Here is a 12467-nt window from a genome sequence, read left to right as displayed (position 1 = left end):
CCTAACAATATCCCTATGGTAAGTCTAACGAAGGGCAGTGGAATGAATTTCACAGTGCCATACATTGTTGTCACACTTGTGAAAAACCATTCAATACCAATGAAACACGTGTGCGAGATCATTGTCATTTAATAGGGCGCTATAGAGAACCTACACATGTACACTGTAATGTAAATTATAAAAATTCATTCTACATCCCTATAATCTTTTACAATTTATTTGAATATTATTCACATTTTATTATCATGGAATTAGAACCTGAAGGCAGCATTGATTTGCTACCTGTAACTAAGGAGAAGTACATTTCGTTTATAAAAAGGTTTTCGAAAGGTTGACTTTCCATGTGAATTCATTGATTGCTTCGATAAACTGGAGGATTCGTGTTTACCATTGCGCGAATTTTTCTATAGTTCGTTGACTGACGAAACAGGATCCGAAAACGATTACGCGCACGTCAAGAGCGTATGGCGTTACTTCGAAATTAAAGCTTTAGGTGAATACAGTGACTTGTATTTGAAAAAAGATATTCTAATTGTAGGCATTCAAATATTATTGTTTAGTATGAAATTGGTTGCAGTATGGTCGGGTTTTGTCGGACGAACGTATTGAAAGGTTTAGTTTTAATTGGAAATTGATTCGGAGCAGTCGTAGTAAATCAGTGCAGTGAATAAATGTATTTTATATAATTGTTATTTAAACAGACTTTTTCTGAATTATCGGCATCCTACAAATAATAGCAGATATTTTTGAAAATTTTCATGAAAGTTGTATCAAGAGTTATGGTTTAGATCCTGCATACTATTACACATCATTAGGTTTTACATACGATGCTATGTGAAATCCTACTAAAGTTAATTTTGAATTGCTCACTGACATCGATAAAGTTTTGTTTATTGATCAGAGTATACGTGATGGTTTGAGTCAATGTTTTGTGAGGTACGCACAAGACAACAAGTATATGCCGTCCTATGATTCATCGAAATCGTCGTCGTACCTAATGTACTTTGATATAAACAATTTATGTGGATGGACAATGTGCCAAGCATTGGCATATGCAGAATTTCAATGAGTCGATAATGTTGAAAATTTTGGTATATCTTTGATCCATTCATCTGTAGGTTATATTCTTGAAGTTTATATAGAATATATTCGCAACATTTACATGACGATCATGCTGATCTACCGTTTTTTCCTTCTACTTAATTTGAAACAAATGCACCAAATGATTTTGAAAAAATTCGTATAAATTAATGAACAATGTAGTATTTGGTGAAACAATGAAAAATGTTCAAAATCATGTATATGTAAAACTTTTAACTTAATGGGACGGAAGATGGGTTGTGGAAGCTATGATCTCAATACCTAACTTTCATGGCAGAAACATTTTTTCAAAATATTTAGTTGCAATTGAATTGCGCAAGCTCAAGGTCAAGTTCAACAAACCAATTTACATCAGTATGACTATTTTATTAGCATATCAAAAACATGTTTATAGGAATTCCACTAAAATTATCTGGATCTGTTATACAGCAAAACTATAAAATTATTTATACCAATACTGACAATTTAATCTATTATATCCAGTGCGAAAATGTTTACGAGATGATGAAACGCAATGTACATAGATTCGAAACCAGCAATTATCCAATAGACAGTATATATGACATGCCGTTTATCAATAAAAAAGTGCCTGGCTTGATGAAAAATGAAAACAATGATGCAAGAATGATTGCATTCATTGGGCTTAGAGCAAAGTGGTATGTTGAAAATGTCTGGTAAAAACGATGTGAAAAAATTGAATGGTGTCAAAAACAATGTTGCAGCTAAAATGATAAATTTCAATGACTACAAGCGTTGTTTACACAGTGCACAGGAAATAACTCATCGTCAGTTGTGCATATGATCTACGCATGTCTATTGCAGGTCTATTGCAGGTCTATTGCATGAGATCCATACAGTAATAGAACTGAAAACTGCTCTCAGTCCCTATGGTGATAAGCGATATTTCGTACCCGATTCAAATGATACATTACCTCGGGGGCATTATAAAATGTTGATCGAGATTTTGAATTATCGTTATGATAAAAGTGTTCCAATATGTGTGCATATAAACCGTATTAACCTTTACGCGACAGAACTCGTTCGCACAAATCGAACCGATGACCACTTAAAAATCGTGCTACTTCTTCAATCGTTGTCATCCAAGTGATAACAAAAATTTTTTAAAAATCGTGTTGTGAGTTGTCGCAAAGAATCCGGATACTACACTCGTAGAAGTTACAAAGGAGCTCGAAGCGGATTCACGACAATAAGGTAGCAACAACTACAAGTACGAAACTTCGGAATGCGTTCCCTGATTTATACTACGACAAATCAGGTACGTATAAAGATTTCGTTCCTAAATTTCACCTCGCACTCAACGCGAGAAATGTTCAACTTCCGTGCAGATCAATTCCATATGCGATAGAAGCGCTAATTAAAAGCGAAATTCAACGTCTTCTTGCCTCGAATGTCCTTGAATTAGTAGAGATCTCTGATTGAGCTACCCCAATTGTAATAATAAAAAAAGTGAACGGAAATATTTGACTGTATGTTGATTGTACAACAGGGTTAAACAAGGTGGTAATATACGATAGGTACCCATTATTATCGAATGTGAAGGATACATTCTCGAACGTCATAGCAACCGATTTTTTTAGCCAGTTAGACCTAAGCGACACGTACTTACAAATTCCAATAGCCGAAGAACACCGCGATTTCACCATTATAACCATGCCGATGGGTTTATTTCGATATAAACGTTTGCCATTCGGAATTAAAACAGCACCGGCCATCTCCTAAACAGCCATAGATCAGCAAATATCATTGGAGTATTGGTATACTTAGACAATACACTGGTTGTGGAGCTAACACGCGAAGACAACAAAAACAAGTGTTTGAAAGAGTGTCTTCGGAAATTTTCGGACCGAGGACTTCGACTCAATTTGACGAAATGCAAATTCCACACGATTGAAGTCAAATTTCTAGGCGTCATTGTGGATGCCGACGGTATCAGAGCTGATGGTGTACGAACACGCACCATCGCAAACATGCACACACTAACGAATGAAGCGGAAGTAAGAAATCTGTTGAGTATGATAAATCACTATAGTAAATTTGTACACCGGTTACATAAATTAAAACAGCCTTTGGAAGACTTAACTAGGAAAAACGTAAAATGGTAATGGGGTCCTAAACAAGAACGAGCACTAAGTGAACTAAAAAAAATCATGCTAAGCCCAATGTTACTGGGACACTACGAGCCATTTATTATCCTTATCGTTGTTGCAGATAGCAATGCTACATGTATCGTTAAAGTACTATCCGAACGAAACGAAAACGATCGTGAATACGTGATTTACCACATGTCACAAAGCCTAATGGATTCACAGAGGAATTACTGCTTGTTAGAAAAGGGGGGATTGGCTTTGGTGACAGCAATAGAAAGATTCCATACATTCCTATGGGGAACACCATTTGTGATGCAGACTAATCAGGAGCCACTCCTGGTTCTTCCTACGCACGGAGGATAGAAAGGTCCTGAGGACCATGATGGTCGTATGCCTCAAATGATGGGTTATTAGACTTCAAATATTACGGCATGTTTGTCACGTACGCGCAGTGTAACTGCAAAAAACGTGGAAGATCTTATCTCGGATTATAAGGAACTTACGAGACAGTGGAACGTTCCAGTGAGACTATTCCACAGCAAGAAAACCTAAAATTCCGCGTTCTAGTGGAAATGAAGACCTCATACTTCAATATGTTGATGAAAATCCACATATAGGTGTGAGACAAATTGAACAATTACATACCATTTCAAACTCAACCACTCACCGAATACTGCAACAAGAGTGGTCAACGGCTATACCGTATTCACCGAGTATAGTATTTATTGCCAACGGATAAGCCACAAAGATTAAGATATTGGCAATGGCTATTAAATAAATTCATTCAAGATGAAGATATTATAAAACATATTTTGTAGACGAATGACAGCACCATTACAAGAGCCAGTGCTTTCAATAGACGAAATGAACATACATGGATCCACGAAAATCAGGTCAAATTTCCTGGCCACCTCGATCTCCAGACCTCACGTCACTTGATTTCTGCCCGTAGGAATTTATTAAACAGAAAGTTTATTCGACGTTAGTAGAGAGTGAAGATGCTCTATGGCAAAAGATAATGAGTTCCTTCGATACGGTTAGAACAGACGGAATGAGCAAACCGATTCGTCAGTCGCTAATAAAACGATGTCGAAAATGTATCGAATACAATGCGGACGTATTTGAACATTTATTGTGAACAAATGTTATTAATAAGACAAAAGACAAATTATACCCCACGAAAGTGCATTCAATCTAGTGCAATTGACAGTACAATGTGAGTAAACGTGTATCTACGTGTGGTTCTTATGCATCGATGCGTACAAGTCGGCCGCGCGCTTAGCCGTCTGGGATTCAAACAGCACGCCCCAGAAGTCGACTTCCCAATTTTTAACTAATTACAGTAATGTTGCGAACGAGAGCCGCTCTCGGGTCTGGTCGCGACTCTCGTCCGTGATTCGGTAGTCGATTCGGCTTCCTTTGCTCTCGGTCGCCGAGATAATTGGTACACGACCGGAGGAGCAAAAGAAGGGTCTCGCTCGACCGTCGATGCTCGAGCTCGATGCCCGAAATCAATGACGTCAGAAAAGACAATTTAATAGGAAAAATTGAAGTTCCTTATTTGCAAACAGATTTTCACGCAAGTAACACCAATCGATTCCTTGTGCTCTCCCGATAAAAATGATATCAAATACGACATGATTCCTATTATTTATAATAAAGATATTTAAATAATAAAGGTTGGAACCCTGCGACGGTTACGGAGAATCGTCAAAGTTACTTTTCTATCAGTTCTTTACGAGCTAAAAATGATAGAAATGAAGATTTGACTAACAGAATTTATGTATATTATATTTAATCGATGTCGGAAAGAAGATATTGAAAATAAAAAGATAAAAATTTCTAAACGTTTAAAACGGAACATATATACTTTTTGTGTTACGCTTTCTTTTTCTTAATAACTTCAGTCATTAAATAATTAAACACAAAAATATGAGGGAATAATAGGGAGTTAGCCCTACGACGAGAGCCGCGCTCGTCGAATCGACTACCACTCACGGACGAGAGTCGCGCTCGGGTTTAGTCGTGCCTTAGAATCGACTACCATTCACGGACGAGAGCAGCGCTCGGGACTGGTCGTGCTTAAAATTGACTACCACTCACGGACGAGAGTCGCGCCCGGGTCTGTTTACGAGCATGACCTTTCGTTCTACAAACCAAGTTTTATGTATCTTTGTTACAAATAATCGGAATCATGTCGTGTTTGACATCATTTTAATCGGGAGAGCACAAGCAATCGATTGGTGTTACTTGCGTGAAAATCCGTTTGCGAATAAGAAACTTCAATTTTTCCTATTTAAATCCCTAATGCTATCGTTGTTTTTTATGACGTCCTGTTAGAAATTTATTGAAATTATGTTCTAACTCTTGAGTGCTTATTACAATGATTATAAGTTGACAATGAATTCGTCAAATCAGGCGCAAGAATTCCACCGATGTTGCTAGTAGCGATGCTCGAGCCAGAAGGAAGGGCCCTACGCGTGGGGTCCCTTTCCGCACGCAGTTTCGGCTACGTTGCCGAGGTGCGTTGTCTCCCTGGGTTTTTCCCTGGGTTTTCCCCCGGGGTTGCCGCTTGCCCTCGCGGGGTGCATTTCCGCCTCGGTGGTTGCTTCCGGAGAGTGCCACTCAGGTCGTTTAGGCGGCAATTTTGAAAATTTCTTACATTCGGCCATCCTGACGATACGTCTGTCCTCAGACGCTCTCTCGAAGAGGGCACATTCTGCATTGCGACGTCCATCGTCGCCCTGATGAGCTGAGCGCTACAACGCTCGCTGCAATGATGAAATCCACCGTAGTCCTGATGAGGTGAGCGCTACAACGCTCATTGTAGTGATGAAGTCCATCGTTGCCCTGATGAGGCGAGCGCTACAACGCTCGCTGCAGTGATGAAGTCCAACGATGACTTGAAGATTGAGCAAACCAATGCTCGCTGAAGACAATGCACCCTGTATTCGGCTATTTTGACCTGACGCCCAGCGTCATTCAAAATAACCTTCGACTGCCTCAACACAACACCCAGTGCTTGTTTCGGTCAATCGTTGTTCGCTGATTCTGCGATACCCAGTATCACATCGGAATCAACTTGACCTGGGACACCCAGTGTCCACCCTCGGTCCACGACCTAGGGCACCCAGTGCCCATCCTCGGCCAACTCATTCATGATCGCTGCGTTCCTCTCCTGCTGCGGCATGGTACCACGGCGCGCTGCCCGTTGTCGCTCTCCCGTACGTCGTTCACTGCGGTGAGGTACCCCAGGTACCTCGTCGCCTAGTCCTTGACGTATGGTATCGCTCGCCGCAGCTTCCGATCGCCTCGTTAGGGGTAGTCCCAGACTATCCCTCAGCGATTCTGTTTCTGCGCAAACATAAATAATACATATAAATAAATATCAACAATAATCATTGGTACCTCCGGCCACTGGGCCTGCCAGTTCCCTATAACGTGTCAACGCTCATCTCCCGTCATCGTCGCCTCCTTGGATGGAAATCCAAGGCTTGATCTTATCCGCTGCCACTACTATTTTCGTTCTTCGGCCCCCACTGCGAAGATCCTCCACCTCGTACCGGTCATTTGGAATGACAACCCGTATGCGGAAAGGTTCTTTGTACTTCGGGAACAGTTTGCGGCTACTCCCGGTGGCTGGTTCGCTGGTGACCTGCACCATAACTAGTTCTCCAACGACGTATTTCCTTGCATCTTGTCGTGCCTTGTCATAGTACGACCGCTGCTTCCGTTGATCGTCCGTGATGTGTTGGTAAATCCGCTCTCGTAGTTCCGCTAAGTCCAGACGATCAATTTTTCGCCGTATAGCATTCAGAATTCTGCCTTCAGCGATGCTTGGTGGTTCGCATCCGATCAACGCCTTCATTGGTGTGGTCTTTATGGTTTTGTTATGGGCCGTGTTTAGCGCGCTTTGTATTTTCTTCACCTCCGCGTCCCAGTCGCGAGGGTCTTTTCCTGTCGCAGTGGTTGCAACGGCATCCACGATAGTCCTATTGTACCTTTCGCACTGTCCATTCGCCCTTGGAGTGGCGACGGCGTTCAACACGTGCCTTATCCCGTACGTGTTGCAAAACGTTCTGAAGCTGCAGGATGTGAAACACGTGCCGCGGTCGCTGATGATGCGCGTTGGTGTTCCGAACAGATACATCAGATTAAGCAGTGTCCTGACCGCGTATTTCGTCTTCTGACTCTTGACGGGTTCAATTACTACGAACTTAGTGAACGCGTCGACCACTACGGACAGGCATTTATTATTTTTTCTACTACATTCGAATGGGCCTACGTGGTCGATGTGTAGTGTATGGAAGGGTGTTTGTATCTTCTCGATTGGATTCAGCTTACATTGCTTTTTCGTCGTCTTCCTCTTATAGTAAGCGCAATTGAGACACGCGCTCACGTATTTGGTAACGAACCTGCGCATACCGGCGAACCAATAGTTTCGTTGTATCCGCTCCAGGGTCCGCTCGACACTTGGATGTCCAGCATCGTCGTGGCACAACTTACAGATCTGTAATCGAGCGTTCTTGGGTACTGCCCACGCATCCTTCCTTCCCGGTAGTCGACGATAGAGTTTATTGGACTTCAGGAGGTACTCACTGAAGTAGTGTTTCGTTTCCGCTGTCTTCTCGTTGTTTTGGAGTATCGTTCGAATACGTGCTAACTGGTTGTCCTGCAACTGAGCTGCCACTATCCACTCGTCCTCCGTGATGTCGATATGTGTGACCTCCAGGGTCACCAGTGGGTTACGACTCAGTGCGTCCACGTGAGCCATTCGAGTACCTGGTCGGTATTCGATATTGAATGTGAACTCCCGCACCTCTAACCACCAACGTCCGATTCGAGGCAAGAGATCCTTTTTCGAAAAAGTCGTCCTAAGTGCATTGCAATCTGTGATCACGGTAAATTGTAGTCCTAATAAATATACGCGAAAATGACGTAATGCCAATATTACCGCCATTGTTTCCAACTCATAGGAATGATAACAGCGTTGGTCCGCTGTTGTTTGCTTACTAAAATACGCGACGACGCCTATGTTGCCGTCTTCCTGTCGTTGCAATAGTATGGCGCCCACTCCCCGAGAACTCGCGTCTGTATGCAGTTCTGTTGGTCTTGCCGGATTAAATATCGTTAGCACCGGTCGCGAAGTTATTTCTTTTTTTAACGTGCGGAAAGAACGTTCTTGCTCTTCTGTCCATTGCCAAGCAACGTCTTTTCGCGTTAAGCGCGTAATTGGTTCCGCTATAGTTGCGTAATTTTTTACGAACTTTCAGAAATAACCAGTGAGTCCGAGAAATTGTCGCACTTGTTTGACCGTCGTAGGCGCCTCCATCTGTAGTACGGCTTCGATTTTCCTTTTGCTCGGTTTAACCCCTTCCTCGCTTATCTCCCGTCCGAGATAATCAATCGATGTTTCAAAGAAGGAGCACTTCGATAACTTAAGCGTAAGTCCGTGTGCTCGGAGTGCTTCCAGGACCTGCCGCAGCCTCTTCAAGCCCTCTTCCGTCGTTCTTGATGGAATGATTATGTCGTCCAGATACGGAAACGCGACGGTGTTTTTGAGGGATCCCAGAACCTTGTCAATTAATTGTTGAAATACGGCCGGCGCATTCGTTAATCCGAATGGCATGCGCTGGAACTCGTAATGGCCATCTGGTGTAACGAACGCAGTTTTCGGAATCGATTCCTCTGAAACGGGGACTTGGTAGTATCCGGACGCCAGATCCAATCCTGTGAAATATTTATTCCCTCCAAGTCCGTCGATTTGATCGTCGATTCGTGGAAGTGGGTAGTTCCTCTTTTTCGTGATCGCGTTTAGTTTGCGGTAGTCGACGCACATCCGGTAATCTCCCGTCTTCTTACGGACCAGCGTAATCGGACTCGCGTATGGTGAATTCGATTCGCGAATAATACCGTTTTCGAGTAATTCGTTTATCATTTCGCGTACGATTCTTCTCTCTGCTTCCGCCAAGCGATACGGATGATATACAACTGGTGTATCCGTTAAACACTCGATTTCAATGCATGTCGTCCTCGTTTTTCCTAAGTCGCGCATTGATGAAGACACACAATCGCGGAACTCATTAATTAGAGCGATGCACGCTTCACGTGTCCTTTCGTCTATGTTGTCACTAAATTTCAGTTCGGTAGACGCATCGAAATCACAAATGTTTATATCCTTTACGGATCTGGTTTGCGTGTGTCCGACTTCCGGAATTTCTTTAAATATTAAACTGTTCCCGCGTTTAATCATTACAACCTTTTCTTGAAGTAGAAAATCTCGTCCGACGATTACTCGATAGGTCGTATATTGATCTGGAACGATATACGACTCTACTTCTGCGGAAACACTTTGGATTCCGATAGTTATACGAGCCATTTCATTCACCGCGATGGTTTGTCCCGCAAACCCGCGAAGTGAGATTTGATTCGTGGATCTCGTATTAAGTCTCATACTTTTTGCCAACGATGAGTGCATTACTGTACACGCACTACCGGTGTCTATTAAACTGCTGTTGACTCTTCGGCCATTTATGCGAATTCTTAGTTCATACAAATGAGAGGTGCGTTTCAAAGACTGAATATTATTTACCTCTTTGCAATTCCTTGCGTAATGGCCCGTTGCTCCGCACGAGAAACATTTTATCGGCGAATGGTCCATCCGTGGGGTTTGCTTTTGCTCCTTTCCCCTCTTTCCACTGTGCAACGTTGATGACGGTGGTAGCCATGGCCGCGATGGTCCCGCTGTTGGCGCTCCTGGTTTCTTCGGCATTTCTCCAAGATTCCGCATTAGGGAATATAGTTCGTCCACGTCGGTGACTTTGGCTGACCGTATCGAACGGGCTATGGCAGCATCCGGTATGCCACCGATCACGGCATCAATTAGGTGCTCATCCGGGATCACCAACTCGAGTTTCCGCAGCTTCTCGAGCTTCTGGAAACAATAATCCCCGAGCCGCTGCCCCGGTTTCGCCCTGTACACCGTAACGTCCTCCAAACGTTGGCTAAAAGACATTACGTTCCGAAATTGCTTCTTCAGCAAAACCCGAATGTCCCGCCAGGCTGTGGTCACATCCAGGCGTGCGTCGAACCACCTCCTAGCATGTCCTTTTAGCCGCGTCGTAATCAGCCGCATCACGGCGTCATCGCTCCACCCGAATTTTTCGGCCAGAGCGTCCACTTGTTTGACCCAACGTTCAATGGTTGGGTCCTCCACTTCCGGGTCATAAACCGGTATCAAGAGTTCATCCCCCGGTCGAGCGCGACAGGGTACTCGCGAAGACGATTGCGACCGTTGTCTGCCCAACTTCTCCACCAATTGTTCCAATCGGTCCAACCGCTGCATGATGGGGTTGGACGCCGTGGGTGGTGTGCGAGCACGCGAATCTGACCGCGAACGTGAGCGTACGCGCGGCGGAGAACGGGAGCGTGGACGCCGATGCGGACGCGTAGGAGAACGCGCACGCGAGCGTCGACGCGAGGGCGAAGGAGAACGCGTACGTGAACGCGTACGTGAACGCGACCACGAACGCGCTGTACGGCTTAGCGAGGCCTCTATTAATCGCTCTAAGCGTTCTAAACGAGCGTTCTGCTCCCGCACACCCTCTTCGGTTGTATCCGAAGAGCCGTCGTGTCGCTTTTTCGTCGTTTCGTTATCACGACGAGAGTTACGACCCATCTTGTCACTTATTATCACTACTTATACACTATTATATACACAATATGCACAATAGAGTCACTGTCTCTTCCACTATATACACTATATACGCAGCTCACAGCGAAATGGCGTCTCTATCGCGTCACCGTGAGCGGAATATTTTGTCGGCCGTTCCACACGAAATCCGCGAACGCGGCACAGCACGTGGCTATATCCCACTTCTGATATGTTAGAAATTTATTGAAATTATGTTCTAACTCTTGAGTGCTTATTACAATGATTACAAGTTGACAATGAATTCGTCAAATTAGGCGCAAGAATTCTACCGATGTTGCTAGGGTTGCTAGGGAAGGGCCCTACGCGTGGGGTCCCTTTCCGCACGCAGTTTCAGCTACGTTGCCGAGGTGCGTTGTCTCCCTGGGTTTTTCCCTGGGTTTTCCCCCTGGGTTGCCGCTTGCCCTCGCGGGGTGCATTTCCGCCTCGGTGGTTGCTTCCGGGGAGTGCCACTCAGGTCGTTTAGGCGGCAATTTTGAAAATTTCTTACAGTCCTTGTTCTCGGGCGTCGAGCTCGAACGCAATGGTTCCAAGAATTGGTTTCTCGGCGACACGTATCAAACGAGATAGTGGGGATAAACCACAGCTCTCGTCCGTGTAGACGAAACGGCTCTCGTCCGCAACATTACTGTATACCTTGGAAAGGGAGCCTCGGATAAAAAACGGTAAAGGACTTTTCTATTTATTTCTTCATAATAAACTTGCCTGTTTCGGCTTTTTCCATTACTTTATGATACCCTGTATTGATATATCTCAAAATTTATTGGTATTGAAAGCTATAAAATTAATATCTAAAGTTATGCTGAACGCAGCTAGTTCTAATCTTATAAATAATTCAGTGGTTTTAATCAACAGAGTGAGAACAATGGTCTAATAGTTACTTCACTAAATTAAGTTCATAACCATCAAAGTTTACTTATCGACAGAATACTTTTTGTTTTGATGTCACTTATGAATTTTGATTTACGCAGATGGCAGGGAGAGGGTTGATACAGATAGAGAATAGGCTGAGGAGCTGATTAAAGTTACCTCAGTCGTTAATCAAGGAGCTCGCTAAAGCAACCTCGATGTGGAGGAACCCAGGAGCTGATTAATGCTCGCTCGGTTTGGTTACGATTAGTGGGACTTGTCGTATTCTGATTTAACGTGAGGATCTTCAACTCTACCTCTGAGCGGAGACTGTCTCCTTCCTTTGGACTCAGTGATTCCCCTCATTGGAGGAGAAGCGTTGTGACGCGCATTCGTGATCAGGAATCGTCACAGGATACTCACTGCTAACAGGTTCTAATGTCTGGCGCATGCGTATGGAAAAACTCGTCGTCTGATAGGTCTGTTGTGTCGTCATTCTGTCGTCAGCGCATACGAAGAAGCACGTTATAGGATGCTGTTTGGATGAGGTCTGGATGTTATATGCATGTGTGAATGGAAGAGTCCTGCTGCTTATGCCCATGCGTGTAGTGCCTCGCGCGAGCATTGTTTGAATTAGGGAATTGAGGTTTAGTATTTAGGATACGATTTAGGTTAGTATTACTGCCAACTATACAAAT

At 43.7% G+C, this 12467-nt stretch overlaps 1 protein-coding gene across 1 annotated transcript in view; it reads right to left on the bottom strand.

Moving 5' to 3' along the window:
* LOC143184827 (uncharacterized) overlaps positions 1 to 12467 on the bottom strand; it is a 97989-nt gene that overhangs the window by 62939 nt on the left and 22583 nt on the right. The window lies entirely within an intron of this gene.

The sequence above is a fragment of the Calliopsis andreniformis genome, chromosome 10, assembly GCF_051401765.1.
Source record: "Calliopsis andreniformis isolate RMS-2024a chromosome 10, iyCalAndr_principal, whole genome shotgun sequence".
Classification (NCBI taxonomy): Eukaryota; Metazoa; Arthropoda; class Insecta; order Hymenoptera; family Andrenidae; genus Calliopsis; species Calliopsis andreniformis.
Note: the sequence above shows the minus strand (reverse complement) of the source record. Positions and strands in the feature narration are given on the sequence as shown.